This window comes from Hylobates moloch, unplaced genomic scaffold (genome assembly GCF_009828535.3).
Source record: "Hylobates moloch isolate HMO894 unplaced genomic scaffold, HMol_V3 SCAFFOLD_4, whole genome shotgun sequence".
Classification (NCBI taxonomy): Eukaryota; Metazoa; Chordata; class Mammalia; order Primates; family Hylobatidae; genus Hylobates; species Hylobates moloch.
The window spans coordinates 25,051,453-25,078,357 of NW_026652279.1; the positions used below are offsets into that span (position 1 = coordinate 25,051,453).

Consider the following 26,905-nt stretch of genomic DNA (forward strand, 5'->3'; position numbering starts at 1 on the left):
TATGGCAGGCACCCTTCAGTATCATCCATATTGTTCCTATATTAGCAGTTAATGTATCTTAACTAGTATTTTATTGTATAGCTATTTATTTGACAGTTTATTTACCAGCTGGTGAACGTCTGAGATTTCTTAGTTTTTGGTTGTTTTTGGTGTGTGTTTGTGTGTGTGTGTGTGTGTGTGTGTGTGTGTGTGTATGTGTGTGTACTTTGCTTTGTTTTTATGGATAAGTTTATAAATGTTTACATATAAGTGTTTCTGTTTGAATATACGTTTTTATCCAGTTGGACTAATACCTATATGTGTGAGTATGAGGTTGTATGGTAGGCTTATGTGCAGCTTCATAAGAAATTTTCCCTTTTTCAGACATGAACAGACACTTCTCAAAAGACATTTATGTGGCCAAAAAAACATGAAAAAAAAGTTCAGCATCACTGATCATTAGAGAAATGCAAATCAAACCACAGTGAGATATCATCTTATGCCAGTCAGAATGGTGATTATTAAAAAGTCAAGAAACAATGATATTGGTGAGGCTGCGGAGAAATAGGAACACTTTTACACTTTTGGTGGGAATATGAAATAGTTCAACCATTGTGGAAGACAATGTGGTGATTCCTCAAAGACCTAGAACCAGAATTACCATTTGACTCAGCAATCCCATTACTGGGTATACACCCAAAGAAATATAAATCATTCTATTATAAAGATACATGCATATGTTTGTTCATTGCAGCACTACTGACAATAGCAAAGACATGGAATCAACCCAAATGCCCATCAATGATAGACTGGACACAGAAAATATGGTACATATATACCACGGAATTCTATGCAGCCATAAAAAGGAAAGAGATCATCTCCTTTGCAGGGGCATGGATGGAGCTGGAAGCCATTATCCTCAGCAAACTAACTAGGAACAGAAAACCAAACACCACATATTCTCACTTATAAGTGGGAGTTGAACAATGAGAACACATGGACACAAGGAGGGGATCAACACACACTAGGGGCCGTGAGGTTGGAGGAGGGAGAACATCAGGATAAATAGTTAATGCATGCTGGGCTTCGTACCTGGGTGATGAGTTGATAGGTACAGCAAACCACCATCACACACCTTTACCTATGTAACAAATCTGCATATGTATCCTGGAACTTAAAAAAAAAAAAAAGAAAAAGAAATGTTCCCTTTTTCCCCAAAGTAGCTATTAACACACTCCCTGCAGAAGTAAGGGCACCAGTTGCTCCATATTTTTATCAACACTTGATATTTTCAGTATTTTTCAAAATCAAATTTAATGATATACAATTTACATAAAGTTTACCTTTTTTTGGATTCCATTTACATTTGGCAAAGGTATAATCATGAGATTATCAAAATCCATAGACTAGTTCCTTCACAATAAACCCCTTTTGGCTCCCTTATTGTCAAGCCCTCCCCTGCCCCCAGCTCCTGATAACCACTGATCCCACTTGTGTTCCCATAAGGTACTTTTCGTTTCGTTTTTTTCTTTTTCTGAATGTCATACACAAAATCGTACAATAGGTAGCCTTTTGAAATGGCTTATTTCACTGAGATGATCAGTTTGAGATTCAACCATGCCGTTGTATGTATCATATTATGTTCCTTGTAATTGCTGAGTACTATGCCATTGTATAAGTATGCCAGAGTTTACTTATTCCTTTACAAGTTGATGTATGTTTGCATTGTTACCAGGCTTTTTGGCTATTACAATGGAGTCACTGAACATTTGAGTACAGATTTTCATGTCAACATAAATTTTCATTTATCTTATAGATGAGTAGGATTGATATCATGTGATAAGTATATATTTAACTTATTTACATCTTTTTTTTCTTTTTCTTGAATACATGAATCATACTTTCTAATAGGTATTTTCACACTCTTGCCTGCTAATTTTGTTATCTGTTATACCTGGGTCTGTTTCTATTGAGTGTTTCTTATGGCTGGGAGTTATATTTTCCTATTACTTTGGATGTCTGATATTTCTTTAAAATTGAGATAGGGTCTCACTATGTTTCCCAGGCTGGTCTCAAATTTCTGGGTTCAAAAGATCCCCCAGTGACCAGGAGGGGTGGCTTATGCCTGTAATTGCAACACTTTGGGAGACTGAGGTGGGAGGATCACTTGAGGCCAGGAATTTAAGACCAGCATGGGCAACAAAGCAATGCTTGTCTCCACAATAAATTTTAAAAATTAGGCATGATAGCAATGTGCCTATTGTCTTGGCTACTTGTGAGACCAAGGTGGGAGGATCACTTGAGCCTGGGAGGTTGAGTCTGCAGTGAGCCGTGATTGCATCACTGCACTCCAGCCTGGGCAACAGCATGAGACCCTATCTTAAAAATAATAATAGAAAGAACCCCAGCTTCAGCCTCCCAAGTTACCCCAAGTTACCAAGACTACAAGTGTGTGCCACTGCACCTGACCTGGTAATTTTTTATTATTCCTTTAAACATTATGGACTTTTATTTTTCTAGTACTCAGTTAAGTTACTCTGAAACAATTTAATCTATTAAGGCTTGCATTTAAGCTTTGTTAGGACAGATCTAAGGCAGCCTTTGGTCTAAGGCTAACTTATCCCAAATACTGAAGTTGTAACTATGCGAGGACTAGAACCAATGCCCATGTGTAAGGAGGCCTTCCCAAACTCATTAGAACAGAAAATATTCCCAGCTTGCAAGGAGCTCCTAGCATTATTAAACTGCTTCCCAAAAATTATACCCTGGCCTTACCGAGTTCCCTTTCATACACTCTAAAACCAGTACTCCGCCAAAAACCAGAGGGGATGCTTCTGCAAATTACCAGAATGCCCTCTATGAATTCCATCTTCTCTGGTGTTCTGCCTCAACAAATACCTGCCTTATTGGCCTCTTGAATTCTGTCTGTGTTATTACTTGGAAACTCTCTGCAGGCTGATAAGACTCCCTTAGGCTTCTTCTCTTTGCTCTGAGATCACATTCCTGTACTATGTTTTCCAATAATTGTATGTAAACCATTGTTTTATATGTTTTATCTATTTTCTTATTATTTAAAGCAAGAAGGAATCTGGTCTTTCTTACTCCATCATGTCTGGAAGTATAAGTGCCTGAAATTGCTTTTTAATTTCTATTTCCCATTGTGTATTGCTAGTGGCTTCTGCTTGTTTTTAATTTTGGATTACATTTATCATTGATATAATTGTATTTTTAAATTTATATTTTCAAAGTAACAATATTAAAAATAAACTCAGTAATTGTATTCATGCTCTCATACCCTTACACCACTCCTTTGGCTAACCTTTTTCATTTTATAGTTTATTCTTCTGAGTTTTCTGGTAATGGTCTCATAATATGAAAAGACAGCTCTGCAAACATCCATGGGGTGGGGCCTTGAGCCAGAGACAAAATACAAATGCCTTGATGATTTCAAGAGTGTTGCCTATTTTAAAAATAATAAAAGAGAAATAAAGGAATAAAATGAAAGCCCGGAAGGTGTCCAGAGCATTATAGTGAAGAAAGGAAAGACACCATTCATTTTAGGTTATAGAAGTCACAGAAATCTTATCAGGTAGGGCCTGATGTGCTAGAATAAAAAAAACTTAGCCATTATTCTCAATGTAATAAGAGGCAACTGAAGAGTTTTAAGCAGGGGAATGATCGGAGAAGGTTTTCAATCTTAAAACTATCCCTCTAGTAAGAGATATGGAGGGTGAATTTTGTTAAGAGGACAGCAATAGCTATATGAAGACAAATTAAGAGGCATGGTAAAAGTTTAGGGGACAAATGATAATTTTGCCCACATAGGTGACCAGAGTAGAAACAGAATGGTAAAAATGGCTTTAGATTACATTTGTTTTCATCAGAAATTGCTGATGAGTTTCATGCGATGGTATAGGGAAGAAATAAATAAGAATCATTCTCTGGCTTTTGAGAAACTGGGTACTCTGAATTACAAGCAAGAAACAGAGTTGATGGGAGGAGATTGGGGGACCAAGAATTCTGTTTTGGCCTGTTCAACTTGAGGGACCTATTAGACGTTCATCTGCATATATAAAGTATGAGGTTGGATATGTTGGCCTGGAGCTCAGAAAACAATCTGAGAGGTAATGAACAATGCAGTAGATCAAACCGTCCTGGGAAAACGTGTGTTTGCAGAATAACAGGGGTGAGACCCAAGCCCTTAGTACATATAAACATGCAGGTCTGGCAGAGGAAAGAAAGCAGCAAGACAATACTGAGAAAATGAAGTCAGGTAGGAAAAAAAATAGAAAAGTGCTATGTCATAGAAAAGAAACATGCAACTCAAGAAGGAAATCAAGTTGTGTCCAACTTGGATCTGTAAATAAAATAGAGCAATCTCAAAGAGAAATAGAGATGGAAGCACAGATAGCCCAGAAAAAGACAGGAAAATAAAAGGGGGAGCTACCTGCTTATTTTCAGTCCGTCATGTTGGGTAATATTTCCTGTAACTGAGATCCATGCAGTTCCCAATGTGTCCTCCAAATTCCGTTTACATATTCTGGGCAGATTTCTCTATCATACTTATGAATCCTATGACACTGCTTCAAGAGAAGGAACTAGATAGACTGAAGCAGTAATTCATATGTTAAAAAAAAATTTTTTTGAGAATCATAATTGATGACTACAGCCATGTGTGACTTTTTAAAGGGGTAAGAAAAAAAGGAATTAACATTTGAACATGACCTATATACCAGACATAAGATGTGCTTCACCATACATTAAGTCATTTAACCATATAGCAAACACGCAGAATTAGATTCTGTTATTCCTATTTGGATATAAAGAAATGAAAGCTTGGTCAAGTTAGCCAAGTCTCTATTCCTTGGATGCAAAGCTAATTCATGACAGCCAAGTTTCAAATCAAAGTTTACTTCAAAGCTCACCATGATCACTCTCCCAAATAAGGCATTATTTTGAAGGACGTGATTTTTTTTCCCACCCTTAGCAGATTCCATTTCATGCAGACAATGTTGCCATCAGTAAATGATCTGTGGCACTGACTCCTGCCCCCACCACTGCAGTAGCTCTACATGTACATGGCTGACATGATTAGGAAAGGCCAATGACACAAAGAAAATGAAGTATGTTTTCTGAAAAGCATGCACATTGATCTGTATGAGGTATCCCTCCCCAAATTCCCAAAGTTAGTTGAGTAACGGTATAAAAATAATAAAACAATGTGTAGAGTTCAGAAGAGACTACATGCTAAATTATAGAGGAGATTCTGGGATGTTCATAATTTCATCTGGGGGCAAAATTTACAGTTTTATATGTTGCATAAAAATAGTTATACAAAAAAATGTGCTGCTCTTTAAACATTTAGCAATAAAATACAGCTGAAGAATGAAATCTCAGAGGCAAGAAATGTCAAACCTTTTATTTAACAGGTTTGGCTACTGAGACAAAGAATTAAGTTACTAACCCAAGCGAAGTTACTTGCCCAAGATCAAATGTCTAGTGAATAGTCAAAGACAAAAGTAGAAAGCAGATGTCTCTCCACTAAGATTGAGCTCTAAGACTATATGGTGTATCAGTTGAATCCCATGTGTATGTATAGCTGATATTCACCTGTAGGTGAATACTATAGCTCAGATACAGTAAATGCAAATTTAAGTAAATTAGAAAGTGAACCTTCTCAAATTCTGAACAATTCGTAATTTCAACTTCAAAAACGGAGACAACAGTTTTCATATCCATGACAACAACCTTTAACAAAAAAATAGCAAACACCTCATTCAGAAAAGATTTTTAAAGTGTTTTTTGTTTTTTCATTTTAAATAGATGCAGAAAGAAATGGAGGATTTGAGAGAAATTTCTGCAGCCCTATCAGTATGGAAGGGCTGAAAATCAACAGGATCTGCATTCTCAAAGGAGAAACATCAAAAGAGGTCAAGGGCCAAGTGTGCATCTGGGTAGACTTTTCTCCTTCCTTTAAAGGAACACTTGGCCTTTGAACTGCATGGTTTTACACTACAAAGGTTTTGGAGTTATCCAAAATCTTTGAAGCTGTAAGAGGAGTTGCTTAATGCTAAGGACTGAATATCCTGAACAAGTCACTAAAGCAGGCAAAACCAAAGGCTTTCCATGAATCCAGAACAATGGCTTTCATCCTACTGACCATGATGTTGAAACACAACTTTGAAAATCAGAAGTGGAAAAACTAGGAAACCCTCCAATATCAATGAAGACAATGAGACAAGCTCTGTGTAGTAACAAGATTACCACAGAGTTGAGCATCATGTACCTAGATCTATTCTCATACCTGCAATTACTAGCCGTGTGATCTTGACCAAGTCACTTTCTCTCTCCTAGTCTCAAATTCCTAATCACCAAATAAAAAGATTATAATCTGGCTGGTAAACTGGTTACACCTTTTGGATGAATTTCAAATGCCAGATAGGTTGTCCCAAGCAAGATCAACTCTCAACTACATCCTGCTGGAAAGAAATGTACTTTAAATATAACACAATTAGGTTAAAAGTAAATGGATAAAAAAAAATAGCATGTAAACACTAATAATGAGAACACTGATTTATATAAGACATAGACGTATTAGACTTTGGGTTACAATAATTTCCAGATAAAAAGTATTTAATTATGATATAAAGGGTCAGTTTATAAAAAGGACATAAAAGTCTTTAGTGTACATGCACCTAACAATTTCAAAACACTGACAAAACTAAGAGGAAAAATAGATCTATCTACAATTACAGTTGGAGATTAATACTCCTCTCAAAAATTGAGAGAAAAAATAGGGCCGGGCGCGGTGGCTCACGCCTGTAATCCCAGCACTTTGGGAGGCCGAGGCGGGCGGATCACGAGGTCAGGAGATCGAGACCATCCTGGCTAACACGGTGAAACCCCGTCTCTACTAAAAATACAAAAAATTAGCCAGGCGAGGTGGTGGGCGCCTGTAGTCCCAGCTACTCGGGAGGCTGAGGCAGGAGAAAGGCGTAAACCCTGGGGGGCGGAGCCTGCAGTGAGCCAAGATTGTACCACTGTACTCCAGCCTGGGTGACAGCGAGACTCCGTCTCAAAAAAAAAAAAAGAAAAAATAGAAATCTTAGTAATCATTGAATACTTGGACAACACTATCAAACAACTTGATCTAGCTGACATGTATAGAACATTACGACACATGTCAGACTGCATATTTTATTTCAACTGCACATGGATCATTCACCAAAATAATGGCTAAGAAAAAAAAAATGAATTTTCCAATCCTGGAAGCACAAGGAGTTCTGAGAAAGCAAATCACAAATCAATAGCTAGAAATGTGTAGTGAAACTGTAGAACACTAAAGAAAATGATCTTAAAAACAGCTAAAAATATATTCATTTATAAATAATTAGAAGATTTCTTTAAAATAACAATGGAAATCAGAAACGTTCATAATAATGAGACAGCCAGGTGGGAAGGGAGACCCCAGAGAAACTCCAACCGGCCTGCACACTTGGAGGAATACGCACCAAGCCACAGAAATTCTGGCCCTTTGCAACAGGAAGGAGCCTGACCCCTCCTCTTCCTGGGTGGATCTTGGGATTCAATCTGCAAGGAAGGAAGCATGTACTAGTACTTTCACTCTGCTGAGAGTCCCTGTTTCCCCTTTTCTTCCTTTTCAACGCAATAAAAGCCTGCCTTACCCTTCAAGTTGTCTGCAAGCCTAATTTTTCGTGGCTGTGTGATAAGGACCCTCACCTCTAGCTGAACTAAGGAAAAAGGCCCACAACAATAAAAAATAAAATGTTCAAATAATATGCCCCAAGGTGAGAGAGAAAATAGCTGTCAATTAGAATAGAAATGTCTGTGGCAAAAATCTCTTAAGGCCAAATGATATTTCCAGATAAACAAAAATACAGTTTGGCACAACAAACCTTCTTTAAACAATCTTCTAAAATATGTACTTGAAGGAATTTAGACATTCAGAACTTAAACATTCTAAGGTTTCAATATTGCTCAGGAGGAGAGTCAAGTTTTGATTGACTTCAGCCTTCAAAAAAATTAAGAATACATAGAGAAATGTCAAGTTTGAGACTAAAAATGGATTATGTGATTTTCAAAATAGTAGAGAAAGAAATGGAATTTTCAAAAACAAAAGATGAAACAAGGAAGGAGTCAGAAAAGCTTCTAAAAACTAGTATAAAAAGCAAAAATATTAAATGAGACAATAGAAATAAAGTTTAAAACAACAGTAATCACAACTAAGATTGATTAACTGTGTTGTCATTTGAAAGACAGATTTAAATTCTGCTTTATGCCACGAAGGAACACGCTAAAACTTAGGAAAATCAAAAGGTTGATAGGAAAAAGGATGGAAAGCGTATACTAAAAACTAGCTAAAAAAACAACTGGGGAATTTGTATTTATATCAGTCAAAACAGCATTTAGGTAAAAAATATTAGGGACAAGGAAGATCACATAACCACAAAGTTTCGGTTAGCAAGATGATACATTAATTCTAAACTTGACTATAATTAGGAAGAAATTGACGATTTACCAACATACCCTTAGGCTTTCACGTGGCTCTCAGTAATTGTTAAAGCTGACAAAAAGAATTAAAGATAAACAACTTATTTGCATTATGCAAATTTAGTGTAACTATTAATGAATTCATACTAATCTGAAGCCCACCAATAAAACATTTGCTAAGATTAACTACTATAACGAGTTTTAACAAATAATCAAAATATAAATTGTATTCTTGAATATCAGTATAATTAAATTCAAAATCTGTAAGAAAGCATCTAGAACTATCCTTACATGGGAAAGTCTAGAACAAGTAGGTAATGAGTAGTTGCCATTTACTTCATTTTAAAATTATTTTCTCTCCAATTTTAAAATTGATGTAAAATCTAAATTTTGCAGGGGTAAGAAAGGAGACTGAAACTGTGGGAAGACAATTGAGTCCCAGAATCTGACAGATGGGGTCGAAGGCAGGAGAGAAGGAAGGGACAGAGGAATTAGGAGATTTGATTTGTATGAAGATTCAAATCATTTTTGGGGGTGAGTTAACTAGACAACTGAAGCAGGATGATCATAACCAGGTGGGTCTGTGGAGGTTAGGGGTGAGCGGGCAGGATGAAGTGGAAGAGTCAGCAGGCACTGAATGAGGGGCATGGATATTAGCTAACAGGCTGGGCCTTCTGCTGAGTGCTGTGGTTTCAGATGACAGGTGGAGACTCTAATGTTATTTGGTTTTGGAGGGGCAACACCTTGAGTTCTACAGAGAATGGGGGACTAACACTAGCCAAGAAGCATGACCTCATTCATCCCTTTTCCCTCTGGAAGGGCGTCTATGGTAGGATTGTGTTTGTTCTGCTCTAGTTCTTAAACTCCATAACCGTGATTTCAACAGAGCCAGGCCCAAAGCATGAAAATCAAGTTTTATTAAGAATATTAATAATAAAGGAGGAATTTCTGGTTCCTCCTCACCAAGTCCCCAGGCATAGTGATGCACATTCACCCAGACTCTAGCGCATATTCACCCAGAGTACAATTAGAAAACAACTGTGAAACAATTCTTACTAGATATAATACACAAAAGACTTGGCTACCAAGATCTTTTAAAAACACTGATTAGACATCAGCTTAGAATACTTCCCTACACAGTTCCCTAGATGCTCAATAATAGATTGGGGCTAGCAATAAAAGATAAAATATTTTTGCTCTCTCTGGTCTAATTATCATGCGAGTATTTTAAACCATTCTCCCTTACTCTGTCCACAGAAATCTGTCCTCCACTAACTTCTATATATCGCTGCTAGTTTAGACCCTTAAGATACCTTTAATAAGCCTCACCGGTCTCTGAAATAACAGTCTTGCCAACATTAGAAAATTTATGTGTGTAAAAACTGGCGGACAGAAAGGATTATAATTGACTTAAGTTGATATGGAAGGGTAGAGGATTACTAGGAAAGTTATATTTTTAGAACATGATTTCCCATTATGTTTGTGCAGGTTATTTTTACAAAAAAAAAAAAAAAACCCAAGGCAGGTGTTACCGGTATGGTAGAGACTAGAAGTTCCTTCACTGAAGTTCTCCATGCAGTTATGAGTCCACGTGGCTGTCTTGTCTCGAGCTTAGCCTGCACCAGTCTGAATGCAAGACCTGCTTCTTGCCTTCCTGAAGCCCAGGCACACTATGGAGGAGCCACTGTACAACTCTGTTGGGTGAGCAAGCCTTCCAAAGCTAGTCCAGTGGCACTGAGTACTCTAGGTGCACTCATGTAAACATCTCTTGATGAAGTCTCTAATTCCCTGTTTGTCTCTCATTTACTATTTCTTCTCCTCTGACACTTCTCCATTAGTCTACACATACACCTGAGACTACTATTTACTACTTTTGATTTTGGACAAGTTCCGTAACCTCACTAAGCTATTATCAGGAATTGCATAGATCAAAACGAGATAAGCCAGATCTTTAAAACTGAGTCTGTAAGGGGGAAAGCGTGGGAAATCAGTGCCTTTTAACTAGCAGGTGGTTCTAATGATGGAGCAAGTTTGGAAAACACTTTCATTAATGTCACAATGCTTTGTTAATATGTAGCTGAATCACCTGAATGCATTTTAAACAGGCAGCTTCCCCTGGTCTCTCCAGACCCACCTGAGACCCACTAAGCAACTAAAGCAGACTCTCCTCATGTGTGCATATTCTGATGCAAGACACCTGCAGAAAGCACTTTGTGGAAGCCTGACTGAAAACTGATAGTGTGCTCCTTGTGCATCAGCATCAACAGCATCTGAAGTGTTTCAGAACTACAGAAAATCCTAGGCCCTACCTCTTCTGAATCAACGTGCGTGTTAGCAAGACTCCATCCCCCTGCCCCAGGCAATTATTATACATGCTACCTTTGAGAATGGGTTTTAGTTAGGGTTCTCCCCACAGACGGAACCTACAGATGTATAGAGAGATATATGAAAAAGGATTTGTTAGAGGCAATTTTCTTACTTGCTTATGGAGGCTGAGAAGTCCCACAACAGACCTTCTGTACGCTGGACAATCTGGAAAGCCTGCAGCGTGGCTCAGTCTGAGTTTGAAAGCCTCAGAACCAGGGCATTCTATGGTGTAATTCTCAGTCCAAAGCTCAAGGTCAGAAAGGCCGGTGGCGCATTGGTGTGAGTCCTGGAGCCCAAAGGCTGGAGAACCTGGAGTTCCGATGTCTGTCTACAGGCAGGTCTCTTCTCCAGGGAGACTTTGCCCTCTATCTGCCTTTTTGTTCTATTTGGGGCTCCCAGCCAATTGGATCGTGCCTGCCCATATGGAGGGCGGATCTTCTTCATTTAGTCCCAGTTTCCCTCAGAAGCACCCTCATGGACACACCTGGGGCAGCCCAATTATTCTAATCAAATGCCAAACCACCTGGGTTTCCCTTTCAGCAGAAAAGGGAAGGGCTCAGTATCTACTGAAGCATGGAGAGTAAATAATGCTTTCCCAGATAAGTATCCCTTAATACAGTCAAGTTCACACCCAAAACCAACCATCACAGAAGCAGTGACTTAAGCCCAACAGTGAATCTCAGAATCAAGATTCTTAAAATGATTCTGTTCTCAAATGTTCATGGGATAATTTAAAATGTAACTTAACCTACTTATTATCTACCTCTAGATTTTAAAAATTAGTGCGCACAGGAAACTTTAACAGGTAAGTAGTCATCTGTCTTTAGAGCTGAGGTCTGTGTGGCCAGGTGATCTGTGTCTGTTCCACATTTCCATTTGGAATGCCAAGAGCTCTGCCTACCAGCTGGTTTGGGATGTCTATGGCATGAATCATCAGCCATTTGGACCTTGACAATAAAAGTTTTTTAAAGGGAAATTGCTCCCCATCTTAGGCCTCAGTTCCTCTATTTGTAAAGGAAGATCACCATGCCCACTTCATAGGTTTGCAGAGAAGATCCAAATGATGTTTGTAAAATGCAAGCTCAGCATGAAGCATGAGGCCATGTTTTATTTGTGAAAGGGAATGTGTAACCATGGAGGCAGGAAGTAATGGTGAATGTCTCTGGAGCTATATTTTAAGCCCTCACTGGCAGGCTCACTCTACTTTGCTATTGTCAAAGAAGGAATAAACAACAATTGTATCACATTGGTATCACATCTGGAGAAATGCATAGGAGGACAAAAGGCAGGTAGGTATAAATGTGAAAATCATTTTCCCAGAGAAGCCAATTTTTATTTGCAGCTTCTTTGGCCTCTCAATTTATTGTTCTACTTCCAAACCCAGAAGGGTCCTCACATTTACCAACAACCTGGAATAATAAGGTTCTGACCCAAATTTTAACAATTGAGGATTTTTGAATCATAAATGAATATACCAGCAGGACGGTTTAGGATCCTTCTCTCTGTTTCTTTTCAATGTTATTCATTCCTATGTTAATTTATACATGCATTCCTCAAGTATTTACTATGTCCCAGGCACTAGGCTAAGCTTTGGATATGCATGACTTTATTTAACCCTTATTATAACTCTATGAATGAGGAACTCATGCCTTTTCTGTAGAGAAGGAAACTGAACCACAATTAAGTTATAAACATGACGAGTTGACTCAGCTAGTAAGCGACAAAGACAGCCATTAAACCCAAGCAGCCTGATTCAGACTTGATGTCCTTTGCTTTTAGAGCAGCTGCTGTGTGCCTGGCACTGGGGCTACAAAAATGAGATACATACAGTTTTTGCTGTCAAAGGCTAATGGCCTAATAGAAGACTGCAAATTCTAATGCAAGGAGGGTAACCCCATCACAAGACTTGCCCATCGTAAACATTGCTAACGGATCCTCACAGTCTTTCTCACTGAATCTGGACTTGTCACGTAGGGTTCCAGGAAATCACTGCAATTGCTTGAAGTTGGCATTTCAGATGACACTTTTTTCCCATTCTTGCTACAGTGGAAATCTAAAATTATTAATCTTTATTGCCTCTTGCCTTGGCCTGTGATAGAGGCAAAGGAGAGTATTGATATGTTGTGCAATTAACAATATTAGGTATTAAAGATCTGTTGCAAACAAGCACAAGGCTAGGAAACGACAATATCATGATAGTCAAATAGCCAAGAACATTGCTCTAATTTGTACAATTTGTCAAGAAAGATAAGCCTTTTACCTTACCCAAATCATGCCACATCTCCTAAATCTCATAGCTCATATAAGTAATTTGCTTGAATTTTACCTTTTCAGGAATTAAAAAAAGGTTAAAAATGGAGTTTAAATAAGATGTAACTGCATTTAATATCAGATAGGGTGGGCTGACAAGGCAGAAATCTAGCTTAGCAAACCTAATATTATTCACCTTTCTCCAGTTAATTGAAAATGCACAGGTGGACTAGGCTAAAATTAGCATAAGAGAAAAACATTATTTCTGTTTATATAGTTTGCATTCCTTTGTAATCAGTCAAATGACATATCAGACAAGAGGCTTACCTGCTGCGATGCAATCTTTAATCCCCATCATGTATTAATCATTCCTCTGCAATATAATAAAGCTGCTTCTGTCATGATGGCATTGAATGTAAACAGTCCCAATTACTGGTAATTCTCAACTGTTTTGCAGAAAGAACAATGTGGTATGATCCATGGGCTTTGTAAGGAAACAAAATAATAAAGTTAACTGAGTTTTTCATCTTAGTTGAAACTTTTCTGCAGACTTCCCTGGTCCTGTGCTTATTTTCTTGAAATATTTCTAAAAACTGAAGCAACATACAAGCAGACCCTTGGGAACAAAACAACTTTCCATTTATAAGTTTCAGGAAAATTTTAATAGGCTGAAAGCGAGTAAGCAAGTTGTGCTGCTAATTTCCTGCAGGCGTTTCCCAAGTTTTTACCCATCACACCATAAAACCTTTGAATAAAAAGATTCTGTTTGAACCAGAATATTGTCGTTACTCTTGTTCCACATAAGAGAGAAATAAAAATTTCCAGCAGTGAAAGCAAATTACAAGACACGGAATGAATGTCACATCTGTCTAGCATTATGATGCACTTTCTTTAAGTTTTACCAGCATTTAAACCTTCTGACACTCTCAGAAAGTAAGTGATCACTAGTATTTCTAATGGTTTTTGAGAGAAAGCTCTTCAAAGGAAGATGATTCCTCGGATGTCAGAGAAAGGCTATCATCCAGGTTGGAGGACTGAGATGATGGTTACAAAACCAGTCACTCTTCACTACTTTCTCACCAGTGGCAGACATTACTAAATAATTTCAATGCTTTTTCACACTGAGCCCCATTTAACATTCTCACCTTAATCCTTTGAGAAGCCATTAACAATGAATTGAAATTGAAGCACAAAATGAAAGACGTTGTCATTTCTTCTTTCAGATTCAAACACCTAACTAGAGACTGAACCACTTCTTCATCAGGAAGGTACTCAGGAGATAAAAAGGAGCAGGAAATATTTGATGGGATTCCCTAAGCCTTCTCTTTCCTCTTCTACCTGTCCACCAACCCATCTTCTCTTTAAGAAATAATAAAAGTAGTTGTAGAAATTCAAAGTAGGGAGTCTCATATGAATGACTCCCTGATCCCTGGGGAATAGAATGTCGTTTTATGCAGAATGGTTGCTCATTCCCACAGAGAGCTTTGTAGGCCTTGGTAAAAGATAAAATGAGAAACCATTAAAGGATATCATCCAGAGAGAAGCTTAATCATCTCTAAGCTAAAAAAAAAAAAAAAAAAAAAAGTCACTGTGGCTCCTATGTGAATAAAAGTTGGAGAAGAGCAGAATGAATACTGGGGTAACCAGCTGGGAGTTGCTGTAGTCTGTGGAAAAGATGATTGTCCTTAATCAGGTTGGCCTGCCATAACAAAACACTATAGAATGGGTGTCTTTAAAAGCAGACATTTATTTCTCAGCGTTCTGGAGGCTGGAAGCCCAAGGGTGCCAGGCTTGTCAGGTTCTGGTGAGGGTTCCCTTCCTGACTTGCATTCGGCCGCTTTCTTGCTGTGTCCTCACATAGAGGATGGAGAGCTCTGGTATATCTTTTTCTTTTTATTAGGACATTAATCCAATCATGGTGACTCCACCCTTGTGACCTCATATAAATCTAATTATCTCCCAAAGTTCCCATTCCCCCCTGAAAAAACCCCATCTCTCCCTGTCAAATTGGAAGTTAGGGCCTCAACATAGACATTTGGACTGGGAAGAAGAAACACAAAAATTCAGTACATAACAATGATGGTAGTGTGGAATAGGTGAGAACAGTGGGGTGGAAAATTATTCATAAAGCAGAATTCACAGGACCTGGTGAACTGATTGAATTAGGGAGGTAAGGAAAGAGGGGCATCAAGGATAATGCCAAAATTTATAGCTCGAGTAAATGGGTGGGTGATGATGTCATTTACAGAAAAGAAGAAACAAATTTAGTGATTATGCAACTTGTTCCAAAGAAAATTAATCTGATCTTATATATGAAATACTTTTTTAAAAGACCTAGAGTGATGCTACTCAATGTAATAGTCTATCCTGAAGATAAATATTAATGCTAATAATAATAATCATAGTTAATTTTATTGTTTTGTGTCTACCAAGTATAATGCTAGGCTTTGTATATTTATTAGTTCATTTTCCATTTCATAAATAGCTCTATGACATGGATATTATCATCCTCATTTTACAGATGAGTTAACAGAGACACAGGACAATTAATTTTCGGTATTTGGTAATACTAATGTTTGCCAACATTCATTTCTCTTCTAATCAGGGACAAAGAGGACTACAATCCCCTGCCCACTTGAAGTGGAGTGTAGCCTCATGATGTGCTTCGGCCAGTGGAATGTGAGTGGACGAGAACTATCACTTTCAAGTGGAAGTATTTAAGAGCCTTTGTTTGATTTTCTGTGCCCGCTTTTCCTCTGCTGAGCTGTCCAAAGAAGCCAGGAGTTCAGGTAGTATAGCTGTATGTTCATATAGCTCCTATAGGATCTGTCAGTGATAACAATTACATCGGGCATGGAACATGAGCAAGAAACAAAACATGGTTGCATTAAGATGCTAAGACTTGGGAGGGATTCCTTACTACAGCATAACAGCTTCTTCTGACTTACACGAATTCACTGTCAGTAAAAGACTGAATCAGTCTTGGAAAACAGACCCTTTAACTACAACAGAGTGTTTATAAAAGACGGAAATTATCTCAAAATGTGGTAGCTTAATAACAAATCAGAGACTTGGCAAGTGGGGTGAAGGGAAGGCAGTGTTGAATGTCTGTGGCCTGTACAGACCTTTCCCTATGGGAGGTGTCCTCTTTTGCACTTTTTTTTTCCACTTACATTGGACCTCTTGCCCTATTGACAAAAAAAAAACCCTGCTTATTGGTATAAATTCAAGTGTTTCAAATAAGCCTGTGAAGAACATCAGTGGTTCCAGTCACCTACTCTAGGTCTTGCCCAAGGGAAGAAGCTTAGTCATTGAATGATCAGTTGGCCAAATATACCAAATTTGCTCATTGTAATTTTGTAAAAATTTAAAAAGACTTAACCATCTTAACAGAAATGTTCATCTTTGGGTATCAAATATAATATTCAGAAAAATACACATTTTATTGCTTGGCACTAAATTCTCAGTATTAATATGGACATTTTTCTTTAATCTTCATTTATTATATGTTATATTTTGGGTAATTCTGATTTATTTTATTTACTTTTGAGTTTAAATTAAAGCTTACAATTGGCTTTTGACAAATTGGCTATCAGTGAACTAGCCTTAGGAAATGAACATTTGGAAAATTAATTTGCAGAAAGTTGTCCACTTCCACTGCCCCAAAGAAAGTTCCAGGTCTCAGAAATAAAGGCAATTTTATGAATTTAGCTGAAGCTGCAGTGACAAAGAGACATGTTGAAATGGGAAAGTTTCCCTCGTCGCCCTCTCAGGTCAACGCGACGGGAAGTGGCTCGCTTCTTAGGTGCCCCCTGCTTAAACCTCTAGGGGAGCATGCAGACAGGAAGGTTGTGGGGCTCCAACCCCACGGCAATGACTAGGGATGAATGTTTACAGCTGAAGCCCCAGTGGGCTGTGTTACAGCGTACTCTTTTAGTTTACCCTTCCATAGGCAGACTGTGCTAGTCAGCTCAATTAGACCTTCTGCCTTATCGCAAGGACAAAGGGCTTTCTGTATCCCGGGGTTTCTTGCCTTGGTGTACCAGAAGAATGGGATCACACATGGGCTTGGAGAATGAGTGCAAGGTTTTATTGAGTGTAAGTAGCTCTCAACAGATATGGGAGCCAGAAGGGAAATGGAGTGCGAAGGTGGTTTTCCCCTGGAGTCAGACCACTCAGTGGCCCAGGCTCTCCTCTAACTGACCCAGCCAAAGTCCACATCGTTCCACCAGTCAATGGCCTGCTGGTCTGCTGGCGTCTGTCCTGTGCTCTTCTTCCAGCGTGTTCCCCTTGATGTCCTCTCAATATTCAGCCACTTGTGTCTTCTTCCACCCACATGTTCCACTCGACGTCCAGCGACTTGTGGGTCTGCCTGCTAGGGACTCAGAGTTTTTATAGGCATAATAGGCACAGAATGGGGGCATGGCAGGCCAGGGTAGTCTTGGGAAATGCAACATTTGGGCATGAAGGTAGGTGTGCCCATCCTCACCTGGGTCTGTGGGCTCAGGCAGGGTGTGGAGCCCTCGCCAGGGACCACGCCCTTCCCTTCCCTGCTTTGGTATCAATGCCACATGGACAAAGTAGACATCTTTGTTTTATTTGCTTTTGTCTCCTGACATTCTGCATTTTCTGATAATGGAGTCTTCAGTGGTTTGGGTAGGAATAACTTTTCCCACCATGAGCCACAGGGTTGACATGAGACATCAAGTCAATCAACTATTACATTTCTCATTTCAAATCCTGTATTCACTATTTATTTGTAAATGACAAAATCTCAATTTAAAAGAGCTATAGCAGAAAGGACATTTGCTGACTCATAAACCTGGGAAGTCCAGAGGAGCTTCTGGGTTTTGATATGGCTGGATCAGAGAGCTCAGATGATCCTTTCTCTGCCTGTCCTTCTTCTGAAACATGAACCATGAATCTGGAAGTATCAATGACAAGCATGGTACCTGGGAACTCTCAGGTGCCACCATTCCTTCAACATGTTTCCAGCCTGCCTGAGAGAGATGCTAACAAGGCTCACAAAAAAAAAAAAAAAAGGTCAGAGAATTTAGAGAAGAAACACCACAAAAATGAGTATTCTAGGCCTCACACCCTCACTTGTAAATCTGGAGGAAAACAAAACAAAACAACAACAAATCCTTAAATATGAGATGACAGAGCTCTTTGCAAAACAAGTCACGAGCAAAATAAAAGCCTTGCTTAAGAAAGGCAGTTTTTATAGGAGTGACTGGGATAAAATGCTTATCCTCCACTAAATCTTCTAATGATGGGGACATCTCTGCCTCATTTGACCACCGGTCAAATTTCTCTCCGCTTCTGATACCCTATGTTCCTTTCTTCATTTCTAGTTTATCTGTTTATTCAAACTCTTTAAGAAACAATAGAGCTTCCCCTGTATAGTTAGTGCGCTGTAAATAAGTAAGTTGGGATTATTTCAACAAACTTCAAGCAACTAGAAATAAACTAAAAATCAAGATATTTATGGAACACCTAGTGAGTACCAGGCAATATGCTAGGTGTGGAGGAAAAAATAGGGAACAAGATGGAGAAGATGGAAAAGTTCCATATTCTGAGGAATGTACAGCAATATTGAGAAAGAACTCTAAATGCAACGAGAGCATTATGAAGAGCATAAAGTAGGAGCATCAAATGTTGTTGGGGGAATCAGAGAAGGCTTCCCAGAGGAAGTAACAGGTAGAAAGATGGCAGGGAGTTAGCCAGGGGAAAAGAATTTCAGGAAGTTGGAGCAGAGTGATGCAGACAGAGGGTGCAGCATGCACCAGATTCAATGGCAAGAGAGCTTGGTGCTGTTGAAAAATTGAGCAATCGGAGCTTCAAAAGTGAGGAGGAGGAATGGTAAGAAGTGTAGCTGGAGAGAAGTCTGAGGGATTTTGAAAGTAACAAGAAAACTTCCTGCCCTGCTGGAATGATATTGAAGGATTTTAAGCAAGGGAGCAACATATTCAGAGGGTGTCTTTCAAAGATTACCATGTTACTGGGTGGGAAGTGGGTCAGACAAGGGCAAGGTCTGAGGGAGATCCAGTTATCACAAAGATGGGTTTGCAGTGGCATGTTGAAAGCATGCAGCTGTTTCAAATATTGTTGTAAAATGTAATGCAAATTTTGCATTTTGACATACTATGTATACTATCATGTTTTAGTGCTTTAAAAATATTCCCAATTATTCACTGGTGCTAATCCCATTAATTGAGTAGCAAATAGACATTTTATTCTTGTTGAGAGAACCCTAATTTTGTTAAAGGTGGCAATGTGATATGAGCCCCAAATACAGGGTCATCAGTGTCCTAAGCCCATTGAGGCAATTTTGATTTCTTTCTTTCTTTTTTTTTTGAAAATTCTGACATCTGATGTGTAATGGTCCCTACAACTAAGAATGAAATATGATCTGATTCTGGAAACTGAAAGTGAAACAGAATTTTTATGGAGAGTATTCTGGAAAGTTTTTGCTTTCCTTAAAAAGGGGATGGAGACAGCAAGCACTACTCAACAACCTGTTCTCTTCTTTCCACTTTGTACACAGACTTGAGCCCTGAAAGTATAAAAGTCGTAGAATAAAAGGACAAAAAATAGGGCAAAAGCTGATATGCTAAGGATGGTTAAAGGTTGGCTGCTGAGAAGGAAAAGATGGAATCTAGGTCCCTAAAAGCACCAATTGCCTAATTCTGGAGATATCATGTGGTCAAATTAAGCCGCTATTTAAACCATTGTTTTTGTTACTTGCAGCCAAATGCATTTCCACTTGACATGATAACCTTCGGGTAGAACAGATATTCCCCTAAAACAGATTTTATTTATCCTGAGATTTCACATATCACCAGGCACACCAGGCCAGACCCCCCAGGGAGCATATGCACCTGAGTTGGAGAAATATCCACCATTTTCAAATAATTTCATTCTTGATTTACAATCCAAGATTCTTTTTCTTTGCTTAGTTTCAACCTAGGAGCAGTTTAAACTCTAAAGACCAAGAAGGACAAGTGAGAGTCCTTTCATCCTGTGTGTCTGGGTTTACTTTGGCCCTCTGGTAGGGAATAATAGTGACATTTTCTTAAACACAAAGCCCTTTTAAATTGCAGATGAAAGTAGTACATCAGCACAAAGAATATTTACTGTTCTTGGAGAGCTTTTCCATTTGTTTCCTTCTGGACTAATGTACTTTTTATCAAGAGCCCCTGAGTGGTCTGATCCTTTCAGTTTTCAATGTAAGTTAGGCAGGCAAAGATGAAAAGAAGGATGGCTTTGCGATGTGGCTTCTCTCAAAAAGTTGACAGTGGAACAGTACACTTTCAATTGCTGGACGGGCCCCAAGCTATAAGGAAGACTGGGTCTTTTTCTGCACTTCTCTTGTTTGAACATCCTCCCACAGTCTAACAGTCCCATAGGCAAGTGCCAGTTGGACTGCACAAGCATTATTCTTTCATAGCTGTTTATGAGCAAATGCAGGCTTTCCCCAGACTCTAGGCAGTGAATCTATTTCTCTGTATTTAAAGACAGAAGTACGGTCATTAGGAGGAAAGGGACTATTTGTGTGACAAATGCAGAAATACTGTGGCTTTGCATGATTTATTGTAGATGAGTGTGAGAGGGAATATAAAAACTATTCCATTAATTTCATTTCCATTTTAGTGGTTATGTGGGCTTAGCTGCTTTGAAAATTATCTTCTTCTTCTCTCTGGAGGGAGATTTGCAAAACTACAGAATAGCTGGCTGTGATTTGGCATAAGCAATGGAATCATCTTAGGAAGCTAGTTCTCCTGGCTCTCCCAGCCCCAACTTCCTTTAATGATTTTTGGGCAATGAAAGAAAGTTGTCTGGAGCCTTCTCTAATTCTACATATCCCCAGTCTAATAACAGTGTCATTGTGTCTTCCCAATAATTATACCTAGGCTATCACTTCATTCATTCATATGTAAGTCCATCTGTTCCTTGAAAAGGCTCAGTAATGTCTATCCTTGGAAACTCTAATATTCTGGTTATGCTTTCATATCAAGAATGTTCTTTTTATTGCCTTCATTGCATTTTCAAAACCTAGATTTCTAAACTGGATATTTAGAAGGAATCATTTTAAATTCATATCGATTCTGCCAATTCCCAAAGATATCTTCAAGCTGGAAATTTCTTATCACAAGTTCTAGCTTCATTTTAGCTTAACTGGCAGAAAAGCATTTTGTACTAAGCAAACAGTGATGATATTAGCTTAAATGTATTGAGTTCTTATTATAAGCCCAGGATGGTTCCAGCTGAAATATCATCTCATTTCAGCATCTGCACAACCCACTGTGGTAGAGTATATAAGTAATTAGTAACTAAGAATTTAATTGTCTAAAATCATACATCAGGTACATGGTAGTGCCTGGATTTGCACCCAAGCATTTAGATCCAGAGTCCAGAATTTTAACTGCACTACTTAGCTGCTACAAATGAATATCTTCAAGGAAAGCTATGCATTGAAATTTATCCGTTGTCAGTCCTATATTTTCTATGGCTATTTTGAAGAACAGATGAATTTCATAGTGGTGTGAGTATTTTTGGTGGTCAACCCAGCATCATGTTTTCTTTCCTCCTTCCTTCCAAAACAATTATTTTTGTGTAAGTATTCATTCTGTTCTCATAATTAACTCCATCTTCACCTCCAGAAATGGTCCTTCATTAGTCTAAGCCAGATGTGGTACCCCGATCTTTCTTGATGGTGATTGGATATCAAGCTTGAGCCGATCTACTCTAGAAATTCTCCTGGTCATTATCATTGGATCCAGGATAAGCTCAATATGAGTCAGTTCAGTAAGACTGAAGGGAAGAATATTTATCCTAGAGTGAGGGAAATGGATTTTCTCCCTCCCACTATAACCACGCAGTCACTTGCCCCACATGCTGCTGGCAGCCATCGTGCGACTAGGAGGAGAGCCAAGCAGATACAAAGTTGATAGAAGAAAGAGTTAAGTGGACAGGAGAGAAACCTCCATATCCCTGATCACCAGAGCTTGATCACATACCTCTTTATGGGAAATACATTTTCTTTGTATTTGAGTTAATTTAAGCCACAGTTTATTTATAGCCAAATGCATCCTTAATGAATGAAGGCATCCACTCACTTGGTATGAGCTCAGGGGCAGAGTGGGAGACTGCATCTGGGTATCTCACCTGGCTACAGAACCTCACATTCCCTGTAACTACAGTCATTCCTTAAGGATCTTCTGATGCACAGGCTGTTAACTAGGCCAACATAATACCTTATTTGAGGGGAATATTTAAGAACATCAGGTTCACAGGCTAGTTCATATTAACCTGGCCCTGTTTGGTGTCCCACCTTCTGAAGTCTCCATTGTATCTGTTCTTCCCCTAACTACTGCCACCCTGTTTTTCCTTCAGGTCTTCTAATTTACCATGTTCTCCTCTGCCTCAAGCTCTTAGCTGCTATCATCCCTCCCTGCCATACACACACACAGAGAGAGAGAGAGAGAGAGAGAGAGACCTTTGGCTGGTCTCAGCTTTCTGAGCTCAGCTCAGTTAACATTTCTTCAGGGAAACCATCTCTAGTCTTTCTAAGCAAATCACATCCCCCCATAAACCATTTCATGGACACCATCGTGTCAGAGACTGAGAGATGTCTCTCTATATCTATTCTTTCTTTATTCTTTAGAAGCAGAACCCTAGATTTTTAGCCAGGCACAAAATTGGGCCAGAATAAAGAAAGATTACATCTCTCACCTCCTTTTCAGCTAGGAGTGTCCACATTTCAAATATAATAACTCACGCTATTGGTGCCTGGTTCATTTCCCCTCAGCCATCACCATTCCAGGAAATTCCAGTCCCACCCTACTGCAGGCACTGGATACTCCCTGCATCGAGGCTGTTCTCCGGGCTGGGACTGGCTGAAGATGCTGGAAACTTAGGGAAGCCTTCACTCAATTATAGATTTGGTGCAAGAAAATAAATAGCACAGCTTTCTTCCCTTTAGGGTGGAATTACTCTGAAGCATATGTTCTACACTGCCTCCTAGAGTCCCCAGTGGGATTCAACCTCAGGTGTCCCTGCAGTAAGTTGTTCTAGAAATGTTCACGATTGCCTGCCTTCCCTTCTCACTTCTCCATTTCTGCTGTAATATTCTAGGATCATCTACCAAATAAACTACACATACTTTACTCTTCATCTCAGGTTTTGATTGTAACAAAACTCAACCTGAGACATAGCACTCTTTCCCATGCAAAGGTTTCCCTCATCTTCGCCAATTAAACATGATCATCTTTCTTTTCTGAAGCCACTTATACTTATTTTGCATCTTTCTTGTGGTATTTTTATTGTTTCCCTGTCTTCTTGGCTTATATCCTCAATTAGAATCCTAATTCTTTGTGTGTCAAGTTGAAAGCTCAGGTTCTGGTGTCAGACAAATGTAAAATCCCAGCCATACCTGTATGTGACTAGCTGTGTAATTTCAAACTGTAGCCCTTCAGGCATGTTTTCTCATCAATATAATAAAAATAATAAGAGCATCTACCTTTTAGCCTTTTTTGTGAGAATTAAATTAGGCAATCCGTGTAAAGCATTTAGAAAAATGCCTGACCCAAGTTATTGCTTAATACATTTTGTTTCCTACCATATTATTATTGTTATTAATAGTAGTAGCAGTAATTTTTACAACTTCCACAGTGTAGAGTACAATATCCATTCAGTGTATAATTAGACATGAAATTGATATTTATTAATAATAAAGTGATGAGATAGATCAGCACATTTTGTCTTCGTAGTCAGCATTGAGACTTGGTTTAACCAATGGCCTTTTACAGCACACAAAAGAGAAGTACTGGTAAAGCAGTCAATCTTTAGGATTTCTCAGAGATGTGAATATAAACTGCAAGTGCTCTTCCATCTACTCTGGGAGCAATACACACTTGGCCATTTTCTGAGAAGTTCAAAGGCACAAAAACATGGGTTAGATATCTTTCTTCTCCTTTGATCTACTCAAGACATGCTTAAAGAGATGTACTTTAACTTTATACATTAAAGTATAAAGAGATAATACTTTAAGCTGCACTTAGCAGTTCCATATGGAGAGTGGATATGGGAGCAAAGCAGAAGCATGATCTATCTTTCTCCCAGCCATCTTCTCAGAGTGAGCTTGATAAAACAAAACTGACCAGATTACCCCTCTGCTAAAATGTCCTTGAAAGCTTCCCATATCCTGCTGTAAAATATGGTTTATAAGGTCACTTACAGTTCATGCCAACCCCTCCCGCCATGTCATCCCAGCAGGGTAAACTCAACCCAAGCCAAACTTCTTGTGATCCATCTGAAGACTGCTTACCACTTACATGCCATTGCGCATGCTGACTGCTCTGACAGGAATACCCTTCTCCATCCCTCTTTTGTGTGTAGTATTGCTTCACCTTCCAAGATTCAGCTTATCCTCCACCAAGAAGCCTTTTCTATATCCCAACCCCGTATCAAGTAAAACTGACCACTTCCTCTTATGTCTCTCTTCCAAAAGCTCTAGCTTTGAACCTATGATGCTAAATAATACACGGAACTCATGTACCACAATATCCAGTTTGTTCATACCAGAAAGAAATAATTATTTGTTCCAGCCAAGCTCAAACGTACTTGACATCCAAGCCAAAATATTTCTCCACTCTTCTCGCGGGGTTCTTTTTTAGGCCACAGAGTGCCTACTTTAGATGAGCCCCCTAAGTCCCCTCTCCCTTGATTTGCCTTCTTGAATCTACCCCTCTGCCACCTCCAAGTACCTGGCTCCATCAAAACAACCCCTCACTCTCTGTGGTTAAGGGCAGCAAGACCTCTGGCCTCAGGTGTCCAAGGCTGGCAAAGGTAAAACCTCACGTTTTATAAGACAAACTCTCTTGCATTATGGAGAAACTAACAATATTTCTGTGCCATAAATTCCTTAACTGTAAAAAAAAAATAAAGGTACCTATTTCATAGAATAGTTAAAAGTATAAATGAGGTAATATACAAAAAGCATTTAGAACAATGCCTGGCATATACATGTTCAAAAATGAGAGTTATTATTTGTTACATTGTTAATTATATCAGAAGTATTAGAAATAATGATCACCTCTCACATTATAACTTTTAAGGATGATTATGCTAAAGACACTCCACCTCCACCAGGAGTAAGGATAGAGAGAAATGGAAGGGGCAGGAAGGGGATGAGACTTTATTGACCACACATGTATTTGTTCATGTATGTGTCCTATTCCTCCTTCCCCCATGCAGCTAAGCTAATGGGCTGTGACTACTTTAAAGGAAGAGCCTATGTCTTGATCCTAGTTGTATTTCCAGCATTTGGCATGATATTACGCCCCCAGTAAGAGCTCAATGAGTGTTTTTTCTGTACTACAGGGACACTTGGATGATAGCCTGTTTCTACCTAGCATTGGTACTTGTAGACAAATTCCAGAATAAATAAAGGCGAAGGCCCTGGCCATGTATTGCTTATCTGTATGTGGGAGGCTCATTCATGTCTGGCTAATCTTTTATTTCTACTCCCCATTTTCAGAGAAGCACTGAGAGTATGTAAACAATATGTTAATAACTTGGTTAATTGATAGACAACAGATTTGGTATTTAATTATGTGTGTATAAAACTTCACCTCAACTCCTCCATGGCCATTTTTTACTTTTGATTTTGGTACCTATAGAAGACTACTAGCTGGCACATAGCAGGTGCTCGAAATAGATATTTGCTGAATGAATCCACGGCAGATACAGTCAACTCTGCAAGAGTTGCAAATTAGGGAATCAAGAAAGCAGGAGAGCTGGTACATTCAAGGAACACATTGCTTTCAAGGTGATAATGCACACTTCCAACTGAGAGCAAAGGAGTGGGAACAAGCTGGGGGCCCTAATTCTTTTTTATTTCTTTCTTTCTTTCTCTCCTTCTTTCTTTTGTTCTTATCTTTCTTTTTTTTAGAGACAGGGTCTCACTCTGTCACCCAGGCTGGAGTGCAGTAGCACAATCATAGCTAATTGCAGCCTTTACCTCCTGGCTGGTCAAGTGATCCTCCCTTTTCAGGCTCCAGAGTAGCTGGGATTACAGGCACAAACCACCATGCCTGCCTAATTTTATTTCTTGAATTTTTTTAGTGACAGGGTCTTGCTATGTTGCCCAAGCTGGTCTCAAACTCCTGGACTCAAGCAGTCCTCCCACCTTGGCCTTCCAAAGTGATAGGATCACAGGCATGAGCCACTATACCTGGTCTTCCTAATTCCAAAGCAAACAGATTTTGTATTCCCCACCACAAGCTAGATGCTAGGGCAATCTCTGATCCTAATTCTTTTTTTACAATATATTAATGTATCTCTGTATATTTACCTTGTTTAAAAAAAAAACTTTAAATGTACACATAGGACTATGTGAGAACAAACAAAGACGTCAAAGTTTATCTTCTCTACAGTTGGAAGAATAATGAAATAACTGCAAAGCACCCCCTCCATAAAATACCTTTATGAGCAAATGTAAACTAACATTTATTATAGAACCAGGGATTTTAAGAGAAGCGGAAAACCTTTTAAATCAAATCTGGCACTCTTGCCTGATTCATCCCATAACAGAGCAACATGATATATTACAGATAAGGAGGCAAAGCAGTGAGGATGCTCATTCAGAAGCTACTGAGAAACTCTGAAATTATTTTAGGGAGTAGTATGTTAACAAAGAAAGATACTAGAAACAACAGGAGCCAGGTAAAGACAGGTGGATTTCTTCTCATTTGGCTGCAGGAATTTAGCTTCATTACCTGAGCCAGCCACATGC

General features: G+C 38.8%; 1 long non-coding RNA gene across 1 annotated transcript in view; it reads right to left on the reverse strand.

Moving 5' to 3' along the window:
* Positions 1-10,925: 10,925 nt before the first annotated feature.
* Positions 10,926-26,905, reverse strand: part of LOC116466290 (uncharacterized) — a 63,640-nt gene continuing 47,660 nt past the window's right edge. Inside the window, exons 3-4 of the long non-coding RNA XR_004247486.1 lie at positions 13,435-13,591; positions 10,926-12,946 (exon numbers count right to left, since the gene is read on the reverse strand). This is a non-coding gene — a long non-coding RNA (uncharacterized LOC116466290). The remainder of the gene's footprint in view (positions 12,947-13,434; positions 13,592-26,905) is intronic.